The following is a 12,738-nucleotide window of genomic DNA, read 5'->3' as shown; positions in this document are numbered from 1 at the left end:
CTGTAATACAAAATTAAAAGCTAGCCAATAAAGACTATAGTTACTGATTTTAAACCCAGAAGTAATGTTCTAAAAAGCGGTCTAGGCACTCGTCTAGGCTCCAACTAGGCGCTAGGGGTTCAAATGACGACTAGATGACAGCTTTGACTGCTTAAAATAGGATAAAACTTATTTTAATAAAAACGTCAGTAGAAACTTATTCATATTTACAAACTAACCATGTTATATATGAAAATAATTTGAAATTAGACAATCAGTATTTTGAGTGAAGGAAAAACTTCAGAGAATATAAAATTTGTGAATATAAACTTCATTGTAATATTTACCACAAAAAGTTTCATGTATGTACTAATCCTCATTACTACTTGCACTCATCATTCTATAAATTTTAACTTTTGAAATTCTTACTTCAACGTTTCAGAAAAATGTTCAATTTCTCCATTAATCACTTATATATATCAGATTGTAGGGAACTTTTTGTTTGGTCTCTAGCGTATGTTTGGGGGATAGGAAATGAGATCATACTAAAGCCTTTTCTAAATAAATAATAAATTTGTGTTTAGATCGCAATTGTGTTTGGAACTATTTGTGTGTAGATGTTTGTTAGATTCCATTTTTTAGATCCTAAAATCTAGCAAAAGGTTTTTTGAAACCAAATCTGTTTCTCCACTGGTTTCACACACAAACTCTACTCTCAATTTATGATGCAACGAGAACTTAATTTTGTGCACAAAATTCAGTTTGGATCTTTAACTTTGAAAGTTGAAACAAACAATCGTGGGCAAACCGTATATTATTTTGCAATTTTTCATAACTTATTAGTTTAAGAGTAGTGATTTCTCTTAACAAGTTTGATGGATTCCTTCTCTAAGAATTCAATATCTAAGGGAACACTATCTTTGGATCTTAAAATCTAAATTTTGATATATAATGAGGCGCCAAAACTAACTATTCAAATATTTCTTTCCAGCAATTTTGTTTTCATAGATGTGAAATTGTTCTTTATCTAATTAGTTGCGGTTATAGAATAAAGTTGGTTTAATGGCTTCAAGATTAGGATATATTTGAGTGATGAAAACTGTTATAGGTGCAAAAGGTTTCCCACTTTCCACTTTTTGATGATCAATCTTTTTCTTTCTGCAAGATCAAAACTAATTAAAGACATACAAGGATCTTGTGTACTATTTTAACAAAAAGATGGACAACGAAGTTGAGATTAGGCCAAATATGCTTGGAAGTGCTTCGGTTGATAAGGCTCCGATCCCATTATAATCCTAAAAGGCCTAGTTCCTCTTGTGAAGACAAGAAAGTTGGTGCTGCTGCTTAACAAAAACAATTCAAAACTTAAAGATATGTAATGCAGTAAAAAGAGTAAAGATTTATGAAAACAAGAACACTAGTTATATGGTTAATGAGGATGAATATAATGAGGTGGTTATGAGTGTTCCATATGCTGATTTTTACGACTTCGACACGGATCGGACTTAAGCTTTGTTTATTGAAAACCAGGTTTGGACTGCTTATGATGAATACGAAATGCCACAGTGGTATGCACTGGTCCATAAGGGTATTACTAGACGAGTGGATGCTTCTCAATTCGGAAACGTAGCAATTACGGGTCTCTCAACTCATTCTCACATAAAGTCGAGTGAACAATAGGTGACAAAGGAAGGACTAGTGCACATATATCCCAAAAAAAAGGGCAATATTTGGGCTCTTTATGCAAATTGGTCACCATCATGGAATATTTTCGACTTTATTTTAAGAAATGACTCAAGTATGATATGGTAGAAGTACATCAAGATTTCGACGTAAAGGGAGGTGGACAGTTGTGCCTCTTGTTAAACTCCCGGGATTTAAATCTTTATCCCGTCACCATCCAAATCAGAGGACATACCCAAGGAAAGAACTATTTAGATTCTCGCATAAAGTTGCTTATTAGTTGCTTAATTATAGGTAAAGAAGATGAGAATGCTTCTGAAGTTTGCTTGGACCTTGATCTAGCAGCTGTGATACAAGAGCTTCTCAAGGTTCTCATTGGGCAGGAGATGAGAGAATAAGAGATTGCAGTCAATATTAAACCAAATGAGGAAGCTGATGAGGTTTCTGTGCAGGTTTACAAGAGCAAATAAGAGGAGAATAAGGATGGTACTTGAGATCCATTTTGCAAGAAACCCCTGTTTTTTTTCTTTTTTCTTTTGCCTTTTGCTATAGTTAATTTGAGTCAAAACAATTAGTGAAGTTGAGTTCAGTATCACTATGGTGCTGATTCAATGACTTTTTTACATTTTTTTTTTTAAAGTTGTTGGATGCTCTTAGAATAATGATTTTATCTTGATGCTCGGTTTTCTTATTGGAATGATATGTTATATATTTGTTATATGCCAAAAAAATAATTGAAATAAGCCAAATCTCTGAGAATGTGTTATGTATCAGTCTCGTTATACTCACATAGTAAAGAGAGAAGTCACTGAAAGAAACTAAGACACTTTCGACAAAAGAAAAAACACATTGAAGTTAACCCTTAAACTTTTCAAATTTCACATTTTATTCATGGGAAGAAATTCAAGAAGATATTGTTAAGAAGACTAGGGCGAAACCCGCGCCAAGCCGCGGATTTTTTTTTATAATATTATTTTTTGAAGTTATATGTTGTTAGTGTATTTTATTTGTGATTATTCATGATATATTTTGAAGAAGAATTTTATTAGAAAGTAGGTGAAAATACAATTCATTTGTTGTTTTCATATGATTTGCAAGTTAAAAAGATAATAAAAATGGGTAACGAAATTATTATTTAAAATATAATCATATATTAACAACATGTGATAGTTGGGCTGGGTATTGGATCTATAAACCGGCCCGATAAAGTTCCCGAGAAAATGCGGATGTGGCTAAAGGAGACTCTCTCTACTGGCGGGTAAATGAAACTCGAGGGAAATGGACGACGAAAAGATTCAAGAGCAAGTGAGACTTTAGATCAAGCAGATTGGTGAGCTTAATTTCGAGGAATTACAACTTGAAGAAGTCGATGATAATGATGACCTCTCTTCATTTCCCCTCTGTTCCCACGCTCAAGCTTCGTGAGCCAATCTCTCCTCTTAACACTTGCTTTTTGGTTTACCTCTACGATCCTTTGTTACTTATTCGTTCTACACTCTTTTCGTTCTATTTCCAGCGACTACGCGTGGCTTAATGGGTTGTAAGAATCTGTTTCAAGTGTTTGATTTTCGATTTTTTGCTTAATTAGGGTTACGTGATGTTTTATAGTTGCAAATATGTAATCCTTTAGATAATGGATTCAACGAATAGTAATCTCTGAATTTTTATTTGTTGGTGCTTGACAGTGTAACCTCGGTGATGATGAACTTATGTTCAACCCGGCTTTGGCTTCCTTACATATGTTTCTTGGCGGTACGGATCGATTCTCTCGTCTTGTTTCTCTCCGAGGTGGTTTCTTATGTGTTTTCCACATTTGAGCTTATATGGTTTTGTAATGTTTAACAGAGGTTGAAGACACTCAAAACAGAGTTGTTTTTTGTGGATGGAGGAACTGTATTGAAGATCCCGCTTTTCTATCTTGAAGGTATTTATAATACTATGGTGTGGTGTTTTGTTGCTTTAGTTTAATAACCTAGATCTATAGATACCATAAAAGATAAATCTCTATTTTTGTTTTCTTGTTTATTTTGAAACATTAATTAACATCTCCAATTGTTTGTTCAAGGTAGTAATGCAAATAAAGTCACGTTGGGGTTTCAGGCTTTCGTTAAAGATTCACACCGTTGGATTAGTTTCGTTAAAGTCATATTTCCCCTGCTAGTGTTTTTGTTTTCTGATATGTTAGACATTGATCACACTGGTGCTTTACAATACTTTAGGAGTTGTTCTATTTCGTGAGGCCACATTACCTCGAATCATTCAGTCTAGTAAGTTTAGAGGGCTCAAAATTTTGTCGAGAAAACCAGTCTTTGGAAGTGTAGCATTTTGGATTCGCTTGTGACTTGAATCTTGAATATAAGGTGAAACCGCCTTAAATATTCTCGTTGATCTTTGTCGTCGACATTTTTTTGTAAAGCTTATTAGATTCTCTAATATTTAATTAAAAAGTATTTGTTCGTGTAGATATATATTTATTCTTTATTACTCCCTCTGTTTCATATTAGTTGTAGTTTAAGGTTTTTACACAGAAATTAAGAAATCATAAAAATCTCATTTAATTTACCTCTTTTATATAAAAACATCATTTATTATAACCAATTCAACCAATAAAAAAATAGATGATTAAATATTATTTGTTAAAGAATATTAAATACATTTATTATTTGCATAGAAAGTTGAAAACAACATTTAAATTGAAAAAAAATAAAAACCCTTAAACTACATTTATATAGAAACAGAGGAAGTAGGGGTGTCAAAATGGGTAACCCAACTCAATTCAACTCATAATCAAATGAGTTTAGGGTTAAATGAGTTATGGGTTGACCCAACCCATTTTGTTAAATGGGTTGGGTCAACCCATAACTCATTTAATTTGATGGGTTGAGTTGTTAAATGGGTTAACCCATTTAAGTAATAATTTAATTAATTATTCTTATAAAACAATAATAAATAATTATCATTATTAATTCATTATCATCAAACTTAGGATATTTACGGATTTCATTTTTTACGGGTTTACGTTTTTGGTGGGAAAATCACGGGTTTACGTTTTTGACGGAAAATTATAGGTTTACGTTTTTGGTGGGAAAATCACGGGTTTACATTTTTAGCGGAAAATTATAGGCTTACGTTTTTGGCGCAAAAATTACGGATTTACGTTTTTGGCGGGAAAATCAAGGGTTCACGTTTTTGGCGGGAAAATCACGGATTTACGTTTTTGGCGGGAAAATCACGGGTTTACATTTTTGGCAGGAAAATTACGGGTTTACGTTTTTGGCGGGAAAATTATGGATTTACGTTTTTGGCGGGAAAATCTCGGGTTTACATTTTTGGCGGGAAAACTACGGGTTGACGTTTTTGGCGGGAAAATCTCGGGTTTACGTTTTTGGCGGAAAAATCACGGATTTACGTTTTTGGCGGGAAAATCACGGGTTTACATTTTTGGCGGGAAAATTACGGGTTTAAGTTTTTGGCGGGAAATTTATGGATTTACGTTTTTGGCGGGAAAATCTCGGGTTTACGTTTTTGGCGGGAAAATCACGGGTTTACGTTTTTGGCGGGAAAATCACGGGTTTATGTTTTTTGGTGGAAAAATTACGAGTTTACTTTTTCTCAATTTCATCGCTTGTATATTTAAGAAATTTGGAAAAATATTAATTTTATTAAATTGGTTTAGATGTGTTGGTTAAACTTAAATTGACATTGGTTTAGAGATTTTAGTTGGTTTAATTGAATTTTACAAAACTTGATGGGTTAATTGGGTAAACCATTGAAACCATTAACCATTACAACCCAACTCATTTTACTCATCAAACCAATTGACTCATCAACTCATTTGACTCATTAACTCATTTGAGTCAAAATTTTCAACTCATTAGGATTCATGGGTTGAGTTGAGTTGAGTTGACCCATGAATTTTGACCCATTTTGACACCCCTAAGAGGAAGTATTAGATAATGATTAATAATTGTACACAATCTTATTGAACTTTCCTTTTGCTTTTCTCGGCTTGAATTCTGAAGAAGTATCTAGAGAGATGGCTTTGCTATATACTCTTGCTAGATCTGTTTGATTTCTTATATTCCTGAATTAACGATTTCTTTCTAATTTGAACATCCAAAATCCAGAAATGGTAAAAGTTTCTTGAGTTAAGGTTCATATATTTTACATTTGACTGTAGTTTTTTTTGTGTGATTTAGATGCAGACAGGACCATGTTGTGTTTTGGATTACTTGAGAGATTTACTATCTCAATAGTTCATCATACTGATTTTTTTTTTTTGTGAACTTGTTTAATAGAGTTTTTTTTTTTTGGGTTTAATGTTAAACTTTATACCAAATAAAAAAGGTTTTACATTGTACAATGAAAACTCAAAAACATACCGAGCTCTTAAAAAGAGAGACTAATGGAACACGTTACATAGATACTAATGAGCTTAGCCACACCTAAGGTGAGCTAGAGATACAACCAAAGTAGAAACCCAAGAGAGATATTCTGGTAGCGGTATCCTCCGGCGAGAAGAAGATGAGTCGATTGCGCATAGAGCGGTCAAGCAGAATCTTAGTAGAAGCGATGGAGTTAGCTTCAGTCGTGAAAATCCTTCTGTTCCGCTCTCTCCATATCATATAGATCGAGGTTTGCAAAAGGAGCTTTAGAATCCTACTCGCAAAGTGAGATGGTGTAGATTGAACACTCAAAACCCACGTTGCAGCAGTAGCTAAAGAGGAAGGGGGGTTCGCAGCAAACTTTTCAGCCAGACTGACCCAAACAGATCTAGAGAAATCGCATGCAAAAAACAGGTGATCATGAGAGTCCAAACCTGAAGAACAAAAAACACAGGAGTTAGGGACGTCCATTCCCCATTGCCGCAACCTGTCTCTAGTGTTGAGCCTTCCTTGCACTGCTAACCAATGGATGAAGGAAAATCTTGGAACAGCCTCCTTGAACCAAACCACTTTACTCCAAGGCACATGAGGAGAAGAAAGACGAATCTGCGTCCAAGTTCCCTTAGAAGAAAATCTTTCAGAGAAAGCATCAGAAGGCTGCTTCCATTGATACCAATCAGAACCTCTAGAGGGAGAAGGAGGGTCAACAGATGACAAACAAACCTGCAGCTGCTCCGCATGGGGAGAACGAGCATTAGGAAAGTGCCATTGACCATCTCTAGTGGCCTCCCAAACAGTAGCATTTCTTTGAATACGCAGCTCCCTAGGACCCGAATTACCAAAGAGATCAATCAAGGGACCCAGAGGGGTCCAGGAATCAAACCAGAAGGAGGCTTTCAGCCCATTACGTAATTGGCATATGATCATACTCTTGAAGAGAGACTTTAAATCAAGCATCTTCCTTATCGTCCAAAAGAGACGAGGAGAAGGTTCCATTAGCCAATAGTTCCGACGACCAAAGATGTTGTGATCCAACCACTTAACCCACAAAGTCTCAGGCCTAGAAAACAGATACCACACTTGTTTTAGTCTGAAAACCACAGCAAAATCTTCAAGAGACCGGATACCCAACCCACCCTCCTCTTTTGTTTTACAAATGTCCTTCCAAGCAACTATGACACCACCTCTTGCAATGGTGGAGGCATTTTTCAGAGAAAAGCTGAGCAGAGAGCATCAACTTTCTTGTAGAAACCCTTAGACAAGACAAAAACTTGGCTCCAAAAATTCACCTTTCCATAGATGACAGAGACTATAAGGCGAATTTTCCCAGCGTAAGATAAAAACTTGGTAGTCCAAGAGTGAAGATGACCAGTGATCTTCTGTAAAAAAGGTTGAAGGGTAGCAAGAGATAGCTTTGTAGGGTTCAACGGAAGACCGAGATAACGCGTCGGGAATGAATCCAACCTAACCTCAAGCAGATCAGAGACCATTATAGCTTCCACATCATCAAACCCGCCCAGAAAAAGCTCAGACTTTGCAGGATTCATATCCAATCCCGAGAAAGAATGGAAGAGACGCAAAATCTCACTGATACCAAGAAGAGAACTGTGGGAGCCATCCGAGAAAACCAGGAGGTCATCAGCGAAAGCTAGATGAGTCAAGCGAGGAGATAAACAAAGTGGGTGCGCCGAAAACTTGCCCTGCTCTGTCCCTTTGTCCAGCATTCTAGATAAAACCTCCATGACCATAATAAACAGATATGGAGAGATACAATCTCCCTGCCTTAGCCCCTTCATACCTTCAAAGAAACCCGCTAACTCACCATTGATGGCGATAGAGAAACGCGGCGAAGAAATGCATTCTTTGATCCAAGAGATAAACAGAGGCGGAAAATTCTGAGCTTCGAGAAGTTTGAGAACGAAGTCCCAGCACACCGTATCAAATGTCTTCCTAATATCCACTTTGAGGAGAGAGCTTCGAGGACAAGAAACCTTGTCATACCTGCGTATAAGTTCTAAAGCCAGAAGTACATTTTCACCAAGACTTCTCCCACTCAGAAAGGCAGTTAGGTTAGGAGAAATGCATTCCAGCAGCAAAGGTCTGAGGCGAGTGGCCAGAATATTCGAAATGATCTTGTAGGCCAGATTACAGCAGCTTATAGGCCGAAAGTCTGCGAGAGCGGAAGCTGCAGGAGTCTTTGGAATTAGAGCAATGATCGTAGTGTTCAAATCTTTGAGAAGACGACCATTGCGAAAAAACTCTTGAATAACAAGGACTAAGTCATGGCCAACAGTGGACCAGGCAGTTTTGTAGAATTCGGCAGGGTAGCCATCTGGCCCCGGAGCCTTATTAGAAGGCATGGCAAAGAGAATTTCACGAATCTTAGCTTCCTTAACCTCACACAGTAAGCCTTCAGCCTGAGAGGGAGAGCATCTGAACGGCAGGAGATCCTGCAAGTACTCAAGAGTAACCGGAGATGAAGGTAGGTCAGTAGTCCCAAGAACTGATCTGAAATACTCAACAGCATGGCGATGGATTTCCACAGGGGAAGTGATTTTAGTACCATCCACATCAGTAAAGAAATGAATGTGATTCTGCGAATTCCTTTGTATGACCATCTTGTGGAAATAAGAAGAGTTCCTATCTCCAAGGTGCATCTAATTAACACGAGACTTTTGCATAAAAAATTTCTCCTCTGCGACCAACAGCTTATTCCATTCCTCAGAGGCAATATTCTCCTCACGAGCAAGAGTAGGAGATGGAGAACATAAAATTCTTCTTTGTAGAGCAACAACTTCCTCTGCTTTCTCTTTAACTCTTGTGGTGATCCCACTGAAATGAGTTCTGTTCAAGCTACGCATGCACGGTTTCGGCAACTTTAAAGCACGATGAAGCTTAAACTGGCAAGAGCCAGAGATTGTACCAGCCGACCATTCATGATCCACAATAGCTGAGTAGTCAGGATGATCCACAATGTGGCAATAGAATTTGAAAGGCTTGTTAACAACTCTGCGAAGGTTCAGTACTGAAAACAAGCAAGGAGCATGATCAGACTGGACAGGCTCCAAGAATTCAGAATAAGCATCAGGAAAACTCTTCGCCCAGTGCTCATTGATAAAGGCGTGATCAATACGCTTAGAAATTGGTTCTTCCTCCCTATGATTCCACCAAGTAAAAGGAAGGCCTTTAGACGGAGCCTCGAAGAGATTAGAGTCTTGAAGGGCAAACTCAAAGTCACTAACACCCTGCAAGTCAATGTCAGCAATCGGAAAATCAGAATGATGCTTACTCCTCAAAATCTGGTTGAAATCCCCAATAACAGCCCAGGGACTTCTTGCCAAAGGAGTAGAAGAATGGAGATGTCTCAGCTCCTCCCATAAAGCGACTCTCTCCTCCACTAAGTTGAATGCATACACAAAAGAGACCGTGAGAAACAAATTCTCAGCTTGAAGGTGAAACCCGCAAGTAATAACTTGAGGAGATGCTTGATAGACAACAACTGAGACCCTGGGATCCCAAACAACGATAATTCTCGCCGTATTGTGGCTGTCAAAGTTGTCGAAGTGTTTCCAACCACGAGGAATCGCTCGCAGAATCCTACATGAGTTTATTGGTTGTATCTTGGTTTCCAAAAAAGCTCCAAAAAGAGGCTTGTGGATATTAATCCAAGCCTTTGTCATCTCTTGTCGTAGACGACTATTTAACCCTCTAATGTTCCATCCAAAAAACATAATCACATGATTTGATTAGGTACTCGCAGCCTTGCGGCTGCTATTCTTACACCTGACCAAAAAGAAAGGCTCCTTACCACCAAGAACATCTCCTGGTTCGACAGCAAAGGCTTGCCCAGGCACTGACTGCTGCTTACCCTCATCAGCAACCACTGGTGAGGTTATAGGAACCGAGACCTGGGAGGCAATGGAAGCCGGCGATCTGCTAGCTTGAGGCGCAACATCAGGGCTTTTCGATCGAGCCAGCTGCCTGCCTTGACGGGAGCTTCTCCTGCCTCCACGCTTGCGACTGCGAGAGCCTCTACTCTTCGACCGAGGATGGTCTCGCTTTGCCTCCGAAGGGGCTGGAGCTTTGGGACAATGAGTAGCAGAATGACCAAACTCGGAGCAAGAGCTGCATTTCGGGGGAAGCCAAGGATACTTCACATCAATCTGAAATTCTCTCCCATCACTAAACCCAGAGATGAGTTTGGAGGGCAACTCTTCGAGAAGGTTCACTTCAATCAAGATCTTAGCAACTTCAAAAGTTTCTCTCCTCGCAGTTTCTGGATGAAGCGCCTTTGGCTCACCGACACCAGACACAATACGAGCAAGGCTTTCATCATTAAAGAGAAGGTAAGGAATGCCTCTGAACTCCACAGTGACTTGAGCCTTGGTGAGGGGAGGTTTTTCAGGAGTGAAATCAGGTGACCACGGTGCTACAAACATCGGGTGACCCGCAATATTGCAAAGATTTCTGCTCAAGAGTATGGACCGAGTTCTAGGATTTGTGACTCGCAGAAGGAAAGTGCCAGGTCCAATCCGATGAACAAAGATTCTAGGACCCGAGCGGGCCCAAAGGGCGTTTACAACACCAATGATCCGCCCCATATCTGGAGGAGGACCGTGAAACTGCGCGAAAATATAATCTTTGAACTCTTCCTTCACTGTTGCAACATTCTCATCAGGTATTAGAATAAAGGGGATTCCAGAGACATGCTTAGTAGGGTTTCCCATCCTAGTTAAACCAATCCCTGGATTCGCAACACTTGCATAAGACCGCGTAGGGGGAGAAACATTAACAGGTGGGCTTTCTGAGTCACCAACAGCAGAGACCTTGACGGAACTACCTGAGGCCACTGTTGCAGGAGAGGAGCTTGATGCACCCCCAGCTGCAAGGGACGGGTTCAGCTCTGAACCAAGGGGACATGACGCCAGAACCACGTTAGCAGTAGAGGGACTTTCTGGGACCACAACAGCTGAAGAGACTTGCCTATTTTCAATCGGGAAACCAAGTACAGGGGATCCAGAAGAAGCCGAAGAAGAGGGAGAGTTTTCTCCACAACAGAGAGATTCTGCGAAATACCCACTGGAGGGAGCAGAGCGGAAAGAGTAACAACAGGCGAAGGACCCGCCTTCACCCCAACCGGAACCACCAAAGAAGCCGCAAGAGCTGCAGAAGCTGCTTTGAGTGACGATTTACTGGGAGCATCACGGAGAATTTTGGGAGGCGGAGGCACAATTGGGCGAAGAGGCTTTTTCCCCTTTCCCATCGGGGGAGACCCACCAGTCGGCGAGGGACCAACCAAGGGAACGAGACTAGGAGCAGCGGCGGAAGAAGAAAATGGGGTGACCTAGATTTTCGCTTTCGGAATCGCACGAGAGAAACAATTGAGGGCGCGTTAAAACCTCGTTTAATAGAGTTAAGAGGAATGATGATGAACTATTCTTTTTTTGTGTGTATAGACTTTCTTGTAAGTTTTCAATTATTTGTTAAGAAAACATTTTCTAAATGATTGATGCAGGTCCAAAATTTGATAGAAAGATGTGTCTTCAGCTGTACATGAGCTGAGATGAAGTCGTCAAGACCCTCTTGACCCGTGCAAGGATTGACCCTGGTTTTACAACCTTAGGTACAATCACTTTTGTTTATTCCATACCAAAGTAACATTGTGTTAGTAACTTACCCTTTATGAACCAACCTAACGTCATCTACGATACGTGTGGCCGCGGGCTTGGCTGTTGTTGAGAGAGCTTTGAACCAACCTAACGCTCTATCTACGATACGTGTTGTAGGTGTCCTATTTTGTTTTTGCTTTTCTTCTTTTAGATTCTCTAAATATCATGTTTTAGAAAGTATAGGCCCATGTAGTTAATAACATAGGAAAAATAGTTTTTAAACAACTTGGGCTGGGCTAATGTAAAATTTGTTGTAACATAGAAAGTTTACTTTTAAAAGAATTTGGACTGGGCTAATTTTAATTTAGTTTTAATAATAGAATGACATTTACAAATACTAAGATTTAATTGGTCAACACAAATGATCTGTATTAAATGAAATGTTCTAATTGGTTGTTGATTTTGCAGAGGTGTCAAGCTGAGAATACTTGAAAAAGCTGATGTGTCAGCACATGAGAGACTTTTAGAGTTTATATGGTGTTGATACTAGGAAAAACGGTCATTTCATACCCCAGCTAAAGTAGTATGTTCAATTCATACCCAACGTTTATTGTTGTGCAAATCCATACATTAACAAACCAAATTTTCAAATTCAAATCCCAAACTCACACCATTCATGTCAATACATGCCTAAGCCGTGACGGTGTTATAAGACCGTTAACGGTTGCTCACGTGGAGGCCACGTATGACACGACGTCGTTTTAGATGAAAGAAGAGACAAACAAATTTTTGTAAAACGACGTCGTTTTTGACGTCTTAAATCACCTTCTTCTTTTTTCTTTCTTTTTCTTTCACGACGACAATGTTCCATAAGCATCTATCGTGAAGAGCTTATATTAGTGGAATAGGAGTTCCAGCTCATAATCTCTATTGTGAGGAAGGAAAATGAGGTAATTTTCATTCAAATTTATGGTTTATAAAATTTAGGTTTTTTTTTTATCAAATCATCAAATTGCGAGTGTATTGTTATAAAATGTAATGAATTCCTTTGGTATTTCTATAGTTTAGATGAGATTGTGGAG

General features: G+C 38.7%; 1 pseudogene across 1 annotated transcript; it reads right to left on the bottom strand.

Annotated features, from left to right (window-relative positions):
- Positions 1-6,117: 6,117 nt before the first annotated feature.
- AT5G27905 lies at positions 6,118-11,310 on the bottom strand (annotated as a pseudogene; the record flags this gene model as incomplete). The annotated part of the gene is made up of 1 exon: positions 6,118-11,310.
- Between the last annotated feature and the right edge of the window lie 1,428 nt (positions 11,311-12,738).

This window comes from Arabidopsis thaliana, chromosome 5 (genome assembly GCF_000001735.4).
Source record: "Arabidopsis thaliana chromosome 5, partial sequence".
Classification (NCBI taxonomy): Eukaryota; Viridiplantae; Streptophyta; class Magnoliopsida; order Brassicales; family Brassicaceae; genus Arabidopsis; species Arabidopsis thaliana.
Note: the sequence above shows the minus strand (reverse complement) of the source record. Positions and strands in the feature narration are given on the sequence as shown.